A 10,720-nucleotide genomic window follows, 5' to 3' on the forward strand; every position below is an offset into this window, starting at 1 on the left:
AAAACCGATATAATATAGGGGGGGGGGCGGCGGCGGCGCGGAATAAAACAATATGTGTTTCAGTATATATTTGATTTTATTGGCCCATAAATTTTTTTACTGATAATTATAATTGCATGAGTATTGTATACTAATTGCACTAACTTAACTTAACTTTAGCGGTTGGTGCGATACAAAGGAATAATAAAAGTTCTTTCTGGTAAGTTCAAATAAGCCAGCCATGTTAGCTACTAGTAAGCTTTTTCTTCCAATTCATTAATATTGTTAGAATATAAAAATGTAATTATCAATCTTCATCACAACTTCGAAGATTTTGTATAATGGATAAGGACTCTAATATGATATCAGAGCAATCCAAATTTGAATTTAACTACCACAAATTTGATGGTTAGAGACTTTGAGTCTTGTTGTTTTCTCCTAAATCTTTCTCTTTGTTCTATTAAAGTATTTGCACATATTCTATTAAAGTATTTGCACCTAAACAATTAATCATATTCACATATTTTGCAACTAGCACTAATAAATCTCTAGGTTGTTTATACTTAGAGTTTATTATGTATTCCATTAATTAATTACTTCCCACATTCCTTAGCACAATTAATTTATACTAAAAAAATCAATCGATCATGACACATAATTACATTAGCTCCGAAGTAGGGGTAGGCACAGGGACGGGTCAGCCCATGAACCTGCTCACTCGGCTCACACGTTTGGCTAGGCTCGGCCTAGGGTAGGAATGGACCCAAATCGTCCTGCTAGAATGGTGGATTGTGAGACGAGCTGGGTTAGCCCCCAGCTATATGCGGGACATCATCCCACTCGGTCCGCAAGGCCCAGCGAACGAGTAAGATGGACCTGCAAGTGGGTGGTCTGGCCTGCTCGTTAGGGGTGGGCATTGGGCTGGGTCGGCCCATGAGCCCGATCGCGTGGTTCGCTCTTGATCTCAACTCAACCCGACTCTGCGTGGGACGAGCACGCTTCGGCCCGCTAAATAGCAGGCGGCGGGACCGTGCTGGGTTGGCCTCTACTAACAAGCAAGCCAGCAGCTTGTTCGGCCCACCGAGCGAGCTGAGCCTAAATATAAGCGGACTGGCCTGCTAAACCCAGCCTGTTAGCTCGCATACAATTTTCCCCCTTTATGATTTCATCAATTCTTACATTGGAACTTCACCTATACATAATATAAACATTAATTTTCTGCAAGAGCACAGAAGAACTGATAGCTGGGTTCAAGAGGATGTCTACAATGATCCCGCTATCTAAATGGGTCTTTTGAGGACGTGCGACTTTCCTTGAGGAGGAAGACAAAAAGAATGAAGAAGATTGAACTCTATCACAAGTTGACATATTTTCTCTTTTGTTTTCTTAGAATTTGTTATAATTTATTCCTATATTTTTAAAATAGTGGAACAATTAGTTACCGCCTGTGAAGTAGGACTTGCTCCGAACCACGTAAAATCTACATTTTTGCGATGTTTTTTTTGTCATTCTATACAAATATACAATTTTACTTAATAAATTTATTTTTTATTTCTATAATACTTGCGTTGTTAGTTAATTAATATAATTTTAAGTGTTAAACAATGCTTAAAACAGATTACAAAACTAAAAACCATTTATAAAATCCAAAAAAATAAAAAATAGAACACGGTGGGTCGGTCGGGCCGGCACGTGTCATGGTCCGCTTCGCTTAATCTTGTCCTACGAGTGGGCTAGGCTGATGTCTAAGCCCGCGAGCAAGCGATACAACACGACATGCTTGTCTCGCTGCGGTTCGTGGGCTGTCTCATCTCGCCACTGAGCCCATGTGGAGTCCTTGACCCATGGATTTGCCTTTTATTGTTACTATAATATTTTTTAAATAAATTGGTCTAATTTCTTTTGTTCTTGTACTTTTTTACAGTAGCAGGGTGTTAACGGAGCGGATACAGCTCGGATATGGCACTTACCATATCCATATCCGCTTACCCATCTCGGATACTGATACGGATACGGATATACGTCGGTAAGAAAAATTTATATTCATATCCATCAAAATCGGATACGGTTACGGATATAGATGCGGATATATAAACGGATATGCATGTGGATACAAAAAGGATATGAGAAAACTAGATAGTATTCAGAAAAATATAGTCATGTGATACAAAAAGAGTTCGTTAATATGTTCATTATGATTGAAAAGCTAAGATTAGACATCTTGATCATCAAAATTAACCACAAATCCATAATCTAAGAATCAAAACTATCGTAAGAGTATTACCAATATGTATTCAGATATTTTCGGATACGGATACAGATATTTCACTACAAAACCATATCCGTAACCATATCCTATCAGTAATAGATTTGAGTAACCATATTCGTATCCTAACAGATACGGTTACGGATATTTCCTCGGATACGGATACGGTTTGGCACCCCTAGTAGTAGAACAATTATTTGCTGCTCAAAGATGTAAAATTCACTTTAAGTCACGTTAAATCTCTGTATTTGTGATGTTTTCTCTCAATCAATATGTACAAATATACAATTTTACTTAGTAAAATTATTTTGTTATTTCTTATAATCGTCGCATTGTTATTTGTTATATACATATAAATTTTAATTGTTAAACAATGCTTAAAATATTTAAAAATAATTAAAAAACCAGGGAAAAATAACAATTAAGTGGTCCGTACTAGCCGACCCGTGTCCTAGCTCGTCTTGTTTGTTTCAGACTCACGAGCGAACCGGGCTAAACTCCATACTCGAAAATAAGCGTTGAGAAACGTCCCGTTTGACTCGTTGCGGACTGCGAGCTGGCTCGTCCCATCAGTGTGCCCGCACGGGCTGGCCTGCGAGACGAGCTAGCGCGGCCCGCTGCGCACTCAATCTCGCTTTCCGCTGGTGGGCCGACTCCTTCAACAGCTGGGCTTGCATCCCCATAAAGGTACAATTAAATAATTGAATCTACAGAAAAACAATCCATAAGAACTAAGAAGTAACGTTCTCCCCGAATCGGGTCTTTCGGTGATTAGGACATTCCAACCAACCGGCAATCAACACACCAAACACCGAACCCTCGACCAACCTAGTGATGGCACGTGTACGGTTTATTTCACAAACACGGGCTTCGCTTAATCACACATCCAACGCAAGGCTCGTTTGGCTTGTGCTCCATGAGCTCTACAAGCTCACTCTCGAATGGGGCCACGAACAAACAAAAATAAAACAAACGCCTCTTATCGTCCTCCGTCCACAAAACCCTAAACCAGTATCCTACAAGGGATATGTGGGCCCACGAGAGCGACCAATGTGACCGATTAAAACGCGTTACACGCCTCCGCTGCTTATGACACCGTGCATGGTTAACTGATCGGTTCGTCGCGACAAGCGGCGGATGTAGAAAAACTTTCTCGGGGGTCGGACAATAAATATCTATTTATCGAAATAAAAAATAGACTGCTAATTCCAAACGAGATTATAATTTTACGAATATTAAACACCAACTGTTTGAAAATTCAAGGTGGAGCGTAAAATCTTTAGAACTAGCGCAAATCGCACTTAGCGCATGGTTTTAGAATGCAAATTTTAGACTAGGGGCGCTGCCGCGCGCACGGTCCATGTGGGTCCGTCCCTGGCTGCAGCCGGGCGGTCTAAATAGAACGATGACGTGGCATTTTATCGAACGAAAGACGTATCTACTTGAGTTACCGTACGAGTGGTCGCACTAAATTTGGACCCTCTCATCTTCATAAATCCTAATTTAACCGCAATCAATTTATATTCCTTTGCACGTGCACTTCGCAATTTATGTGTACCCAAACTATATATATTCTCCTTTTCGGCCCTAAGCATGTGGATAAGTAACCGCCTACCTAATCTGACGCTATAAAAGAAGACAATATAATAAACTGAAATAATGCTAATTAAACTAAATCACCGCGAGAGAACCGTGGACTTCATTGATGAGTCGTCAACTAGGGAAATAAAGTTGAAAAGAACAGAGCGCGCATCATTCCTCTCTTCTAATGAGAGAACAATTCAAAGGGAGTAGGTTAGTTATCACTACTCAGTGTGGTTGTACCCTGAGCGTTTGCACTAGCTTGTTTCTAGTTTCTTTTCAAAGAAACCTGAAACAGTTTCAAATATATAACAAATAAAAAAGAAAAGGCAAAAAACATAATTCTTATAATTATTAACTCCAACCTAAAGTTATATTTTTTTTTTGGGTTTGTGTGTGTGTGTGGGGTGGGGGGGCTAAAAATGTAGAAAACAATTTAACTAATACAAATTGGGTATTAAGTAGAGAAAAAAGAAGAGAATCTAATTACCAATCTTACCAAATAATGTTTGGTCCCAAACCGGAGATCAAGCCGACCGATCCACCACCGAACCCGAAACCAAAGCGTCCTCCCTCCGTGGATTCGCCCGAACCGGACCCCGACGCCTAAAACGGCGAGCCAAAACAGCGCCATAAAAAGCGTGGCTTGACCAGCACCCCTCCCACCGAAACCACTCTCATCGACCGAGTCCAACGGTCAGCACCTCGCTAGCAATGCTCGACGCCGGGCAACGGCCCCCTCAGCTCGCTCTGACCCGCACCGCCACTCTCGCCGCGCGAACAAAACGCACCCGCCGGTCTCCGGCGACACGTACTGGCCTGGGATGCACGCGCATAGGGTGCTGTTGTAACGGAAGGAGTTCGGGGGGCACGTGACGTTCATGTTGGTCGGGTTGATTATTGCTGTTGTTGTGGGAGGGTTTGAGAGGGGATGAGGGAGTTGAGCGCTTGGTGTGGTTTTGTTAGGTGGTGTTCTTTTATGGGACATGGTTTATTATTAATTAATTGTGAATCTTTGATTGTGGGTGAGCTGTTTCATTTGCTTATAGCTATAGTGCCTCTCTCTCTAGTTGGCATATTTTGGAGATAAAACTTGTTTTATTGATTATTTTCTTATGCATTCCTTAGTTTTGAGTTGTAAATGCAAATGGGTTATTGGATAATCCTTCACTGATGAACAAGCGTCACTCAGAAGGAGATTTAGATGCTTAATTGTGAGGCAATTGGCGATTCAACCGACAATATCGAAATTTTCATTTATTGTAGAACAAAATTATCATATAGGATTTTAATTAATCTCTCTATAGTTGGCAAGCTAAGAAAAATGCTAAGGTACTAGTAGCGTAGAAAATGTGATCCGTAGCAACTCATAACTTCTCTCTGTAATTTACGAAAAAGATCTTAATTATTTTTTTCTGTGTGTAGCAGTACAATATTAGTATAATTCTCGTATGCAGTTATCGCTACTCTAGCTAGCACTAAAATTTAGCAAACACTTTACTAATCATATTTATACAATGGAGCCAACTGTCGTCTCTCGTGTCATTTTTTTGGCTTTCCTGGTATTTCTCATATGGACGGGTGGAAACAGTGCAGATTTTGCCTGGTTGGTGGCGACAAGGTCCGCTCCCAGCCGACAAAATCTTCTTTTGGTTCTACGCTTTCCGTATTTTGAAATGTTTGTAAATTCTCTTTCTGTTTTCGTTTAATATATGCATGAACAGGGCTTCAAGGTCTGTTTTTACTTCAAAAAAAAATTTATGTGATGATTGTAACGGTTTTCTTAGATAATGATCTCGTGAGATTAATATGGTCTTATAAATGGGGAACTTTTAGTAATTTATCAAATAATTAAGGAAAAAAAAATGATGGGGGTGGAATAAGCAAAATGGCTCTTCAAACCAATGAGTATTTTCCCTCTCAAAGCAGACCTCGTGAGGTAAGCCTTTTTCAAAAGGCAACGTGAAGAGGAAGTGTAAAGAGTGCAAGGAACCTCAAAAGGCTTGTATTGGATCCTTTTCTCAGGTATGCTAACCTAGCTATATTTTATCCGGCAAAAGAGAAGGAAGGAAGAAATTATAGCCCAAAGGTGCTAGAGAACCTGATAATTAAATATATGCTCTCACCTTTCCGTTCTTCAATTTTATTAGACAACTACTTTTGGCCGCTGGGACCTACTAGTGGGGCCCACGCGGACAGATCGCTTGGCGGGTCCCACTAGTTTCTGATACACTGTCAGTTGTGGCTGTTCTTGAACTGGAAATACCGTATAGAATATAGTTGGTTGGCTCAATTGAGTGGCTGGTGTACTTTCAAGTTGACATGGGCTCTACTTGAGTTGCACACTGGGTGGAGCCCATCTGTCAGTCTCAATAAAGGTTTTATTTATTGGATTTCTTCAAAATTGTTTCATAGTATCATAAGTATCTTCTTAATTTCAAGAACCCATACGCTAGCTTCTTCAATACGTTTGATATGCTTAGAATACAAGGGAAAGGTCTCGAGTAGGACTTGTCAATCATCTTGTTAATATTACTAAATTTTGGGTAGGTGATGTAAATATAGAATAAACACAAGATATTTCAAAGGAAGCAAGAGTTTTTTTTAAAGAGAGAAGTAAGAGAAGTACGTGTTAATTGAGCTTAGATGTGTCAAAATTGCACCAAAACTCCAAAGTTACCTGTCAAGTCTTTCTACAACTTTCTAAATCAAAGAGGAGTTAACAACCCTTTGTACAAAATTATCTGGAATCCTACTGTCCCCTCCAAAGTTCGTATCTTTCTTTAGCTTCTTACAAAAAACAAAGTGCATATATACAAAAGATGTTCTACAACTAAAAGGATGGAATGGAGATATAACTTGTTCTTTTTGCGGTTCAGAACCAGAGTCCAGAGAACATTTTTTCTTCTCATGCCCTATATCCGTGAGAGTCTGGGAACATTTCAGGAACTATTACTCACCTTTCAATTGGCCAAGTACTTTGGATGATCTCTTGCTCTGTCTTGAACGTCTGCATGAAATTAAAGGGCTTCTTTGGCGTATTATTTTTGCTTCAGTCTGCTAGAATTTATGGACATCAAGAAACAAATGCATTTTTGATCAAGCTCCTTTCTCTTTTAAATCTATTATTAACTCTTCAATATCTGGTCTATATGCTTGGGTAGGCTCCGGAAGCAGATTGGCATCACAGAAGATTAAGGTCAAACTGGAGAAAGATCCAATTCAAAGAAGCACCTGATAATTCAGCAGTGATGTGGCTAGACTTTTTTGGGGGTTTTGTAAAAACTTTTCTCTATGGTCTTTCCTTTTTGATTCTACTGGGCTATAGAAAGTTTAATTTCTCTTTTCTATATATATGGCTGGCTTTTGTTCTTTCCTATATCTGTGTCAACGGTGAATGACGACAATGCCCTCTCTTTACCTTCATGGATGTTTGAAAGAAGAAAGTTATATATCACTAGATTTGAGAAACTACTTTTTCTATCTTCCAATACATGGATACATTTCGTATCCCACTTTTGTAACAAATCTTTTATTTTAATATAATTGACAGGGTATATCCCTTGTTTTAAAAAAAAACAATGGTCCCGCTATCTAAATGGGTCTTTTGAGGACGTGCAACTTTCCTTGAGGAGGAAGACAAATAGAATGAAGAAGATTGAACTCTATCACAAGTTGACATATTTTCTCTTTTGTTTGCTTAGAATTTGTTGTATTTTATTCCTATATTTTTTAAATAGTGGAACAATTAGTTGTCGCCTGTAAAGTAAGACTTGCTCCGAACCACGTAAAATCTCTGTGTTTGCGATGTTTCCTTTTGTCATTCTATACAATTTTACTTAATAAAATTATTTTTTATTTCTATAATACTTGTGTTGTTAGTTAATTAATATAATTTTTAAGTGTTAAACAATGCTTAAAACAAATTACAAAACTAAAATCCATTTACAATTGCAAAAAATAAAAAATAGAACATGGTGGGTCGGCCGGGCCGACACGTGTCATGGCCTGCTTCGCTTAATCTCGTTCTACGAGTGGGCTAGGCTGATGTCTAAGCCCGCGAGCAAGCGATACAACACGGCACGCTTGTCTCGCTGCGGTTCGTGGGCTGTCTCATCTCGCCACTGAGCCTATGTGGGTTGGCTCGTGGGACGAACTAGCTTCTCCCGTTGCCCACCCCTACAGCTCGTCCTTGACCCATGGATTTGCATTTTATTGTTACTATAATATTTTTTAAATAAATTGGTCTAATTTCTTCTGTTCTGGTATGTTTTTAAAGTAGCAGAACAATTATTTAATGCTCAAAGATGTAAAATTCACTCTAAGTCACGTTAAATCTATGTATTTGTGATGTTTTCTCTCAATCAGTATGTACAAATATACAACTTTACTTACTAAAATTATTTTCTTATTTCTTATAATCGTCGCATTGTTATTTGTTATATACATATAAATTTTAATTGTTAAACAATCCTAAAAATATTAAAAATAATTAAAAAACTAGGGAAAAAATAACAATTAAGTGGCCCGTGCTTGCCGACCCGTGTCCTAGCTCGTCCCGTTTAGCTCGTCCCATCAGTGTGCCCGAACGGGCTGGCCTGCGAGACGAGCTAGCGCGGCCCGCTGCGCACTCACTCTCGCTGTTCGCTGGTGGGCCGACTCCTTCGATAGCTGGGCCTTCCATCCCCAAAAAGGTACAATTAAATAATTGAATCTACAGAAAAACAATCCATAAAAATTAAGAAGTAATGTTCTTCCCGAATCGGGTCTTTCGGTGATTAGGACATTCATTTCCAACCAACGGGCAATCAACACACCAAACACCGAATCCTCGACCAACCCAGCGATGGCACGTGTATGGTTTATTTCACAAACACGAGCTTCGCTTAATCACACATCCAACGCAAGGCTCGTTTGTGCTCTATGAGCTCTACAAGCTCACTCTCGCATGGGTCCATGAACAAACAAAATAAAAAAAACGCCTCTTATTGTCCTCCGTCCACAAAACCCTAAACCAGTATCCTACAAGGGAGGATCCGTGGGCCCACGAGAGCGACCAATGTGACCGATTAAAACGCGTTACACCCCCTCTGCCGCTTGTAACACCGTGATCGGTTTACTGTTTGGTTCGTCGCAACAAGCGGCGAATCCAGAAAAATTTCTTCGAGGGGCCGGACAATAAATATCTATTTATCGAAATGAAAAATGTGCTGCTAATTTCAAATGAGATTAGCGAAATTGGGCTGCTAATTTTACGAATATTAAATACCAGTTGTTCGAAAATTCAAGGCGGAGCGCAAAATCTTTAGAACTAGGGAAGGCAAATTGCACTTGTCGCATGGTTTTAGAATGCAATTTTTAGAATGGGGGCGCCGCCGCACCCCCAGCAACCATGTGGGTCCGTCCCTGGCTGCAGCCGGGCGGTCTAAATAGAACGATGATGTGGCATTTTATCATTCCATGGGATCGAGGTCAGTCGGCTCAACATCGAACGAAAATAGCACCAACGTCATCTGCTTGTGTTTCGATTTCTTCAAGAATTCGGTCGACGTAGAGTCAGCTGTTACCTAGTTTATACTTTATAAAGGGAGGAACCAATTCAAACTCTTAATTTAACCGCAATCAATTTATATTCCTTTGCACGTGCACTTCGCAATTTATGTGTACCCAAACTATATATATTCCTTTTCCGCCCTAAGCATGTGGATAAGTAACCGCCTACCTAATCTGACGCTATAAAAGAAGACAATCTAATAAACTGAAATAAAGCTAATTAAACTAAATCACCGCGAGAGAACTGTGGACTTCATTGATGAGTCGTCAACTAGGGAAATAAAGTTGAAAAGAACAGAGCGCGCATCATTCCTCTCTTGTAATGAGAGAACAATTCAAAGGGAGTAGGCTAGTTATCATTACTCAGCGTGGTTGTACCCTGAGCGTTTGCACTAGCTTGTTTCTAGTTTCTTTTCAAAGAAACCTGAAACAGTTTCAAATATATAGCAAATAAAAAAAACGCAAAAAACATAATTCTTATAATTATTAACTCGAACCTAAAGTTATTTTTTTGGGGGAGGGGTGCTAAGAATGTAGAAAACAATTTAACTAATACAAATTGGGCATTAAGTAGAGAAAAAGAAGAGAATCTAATTACCAATCATACCAAATAATGTTTGGTCCCAAACCGGAGATCAAGCTGACCGATCCACCACCGAACCCGAAATCAAAGCGTCCTCCCTCCGTGGATTCGCCCGAACCGGACCCCGAAGCAAAAACGGCGAGCCACAACAGCCCAAAATAAGCGTGGCCCATTGACACGGACCGCCTCCGAGCGCGAACCACTCGGGTCGACCGACCGTCCAACGGCAACACCCGTCGCTAGCAATGCTCGCGGGGGGCTGGCACGGGACCCCACAGCCTCGCTCAGACCCGCCCGTCGCGCGCCACTCTTCCAGAGCCACCACGAACAGAAAACAGCACCCCCGTTTCCCGGCGACACAGTACTGGCTTGGGATTGCTGCGCATTAGGTGTTGTTGTAACGGACAGAGTTCGGGGGGCACATGACGTTCATGTTGGTCGGATTTATTGCTGTTGTCGTTGGAGGGTTTGAGAGGGGATGAGGGAGTCTAGCGCTTGGTGTGTTTTTGTTAGGTGGTGTTCTTTTATGGGACGTGGTTTATTATTAATTAATTGTGAATCTTTGAGTGTGGGTGAGCTGTTTTATTTGCTTAGAGGTTTTCCCCTCAATCGCAGATGAAGACAGCCTATTAATGAGGTGGCTCGCATATGTAAGTGCCTCAGCCCAAAAAATTTTCTCCAAACTACCCTGTGACTATAAACATCGGACCTTCTTCAGTAAAGACCGATTCAACCTCTCCGTCACCCCATTCTGCTGC

Source organism: Asparagus officinalis, chromosome 4 (genome assembly GCF_001876935.1).
Source record: "Asparagus officinalis chromosome 4, Aspof.V1, whole genome shotgun sequence".
Classification (NCBI taxonomy): domain Eukaryota; kingdom Viridiplantae; phylum Streptophyta; class Magnoliopsida; order Asparagales; family Asparagaceae; genus Asparagus; species Asparagus officinalis.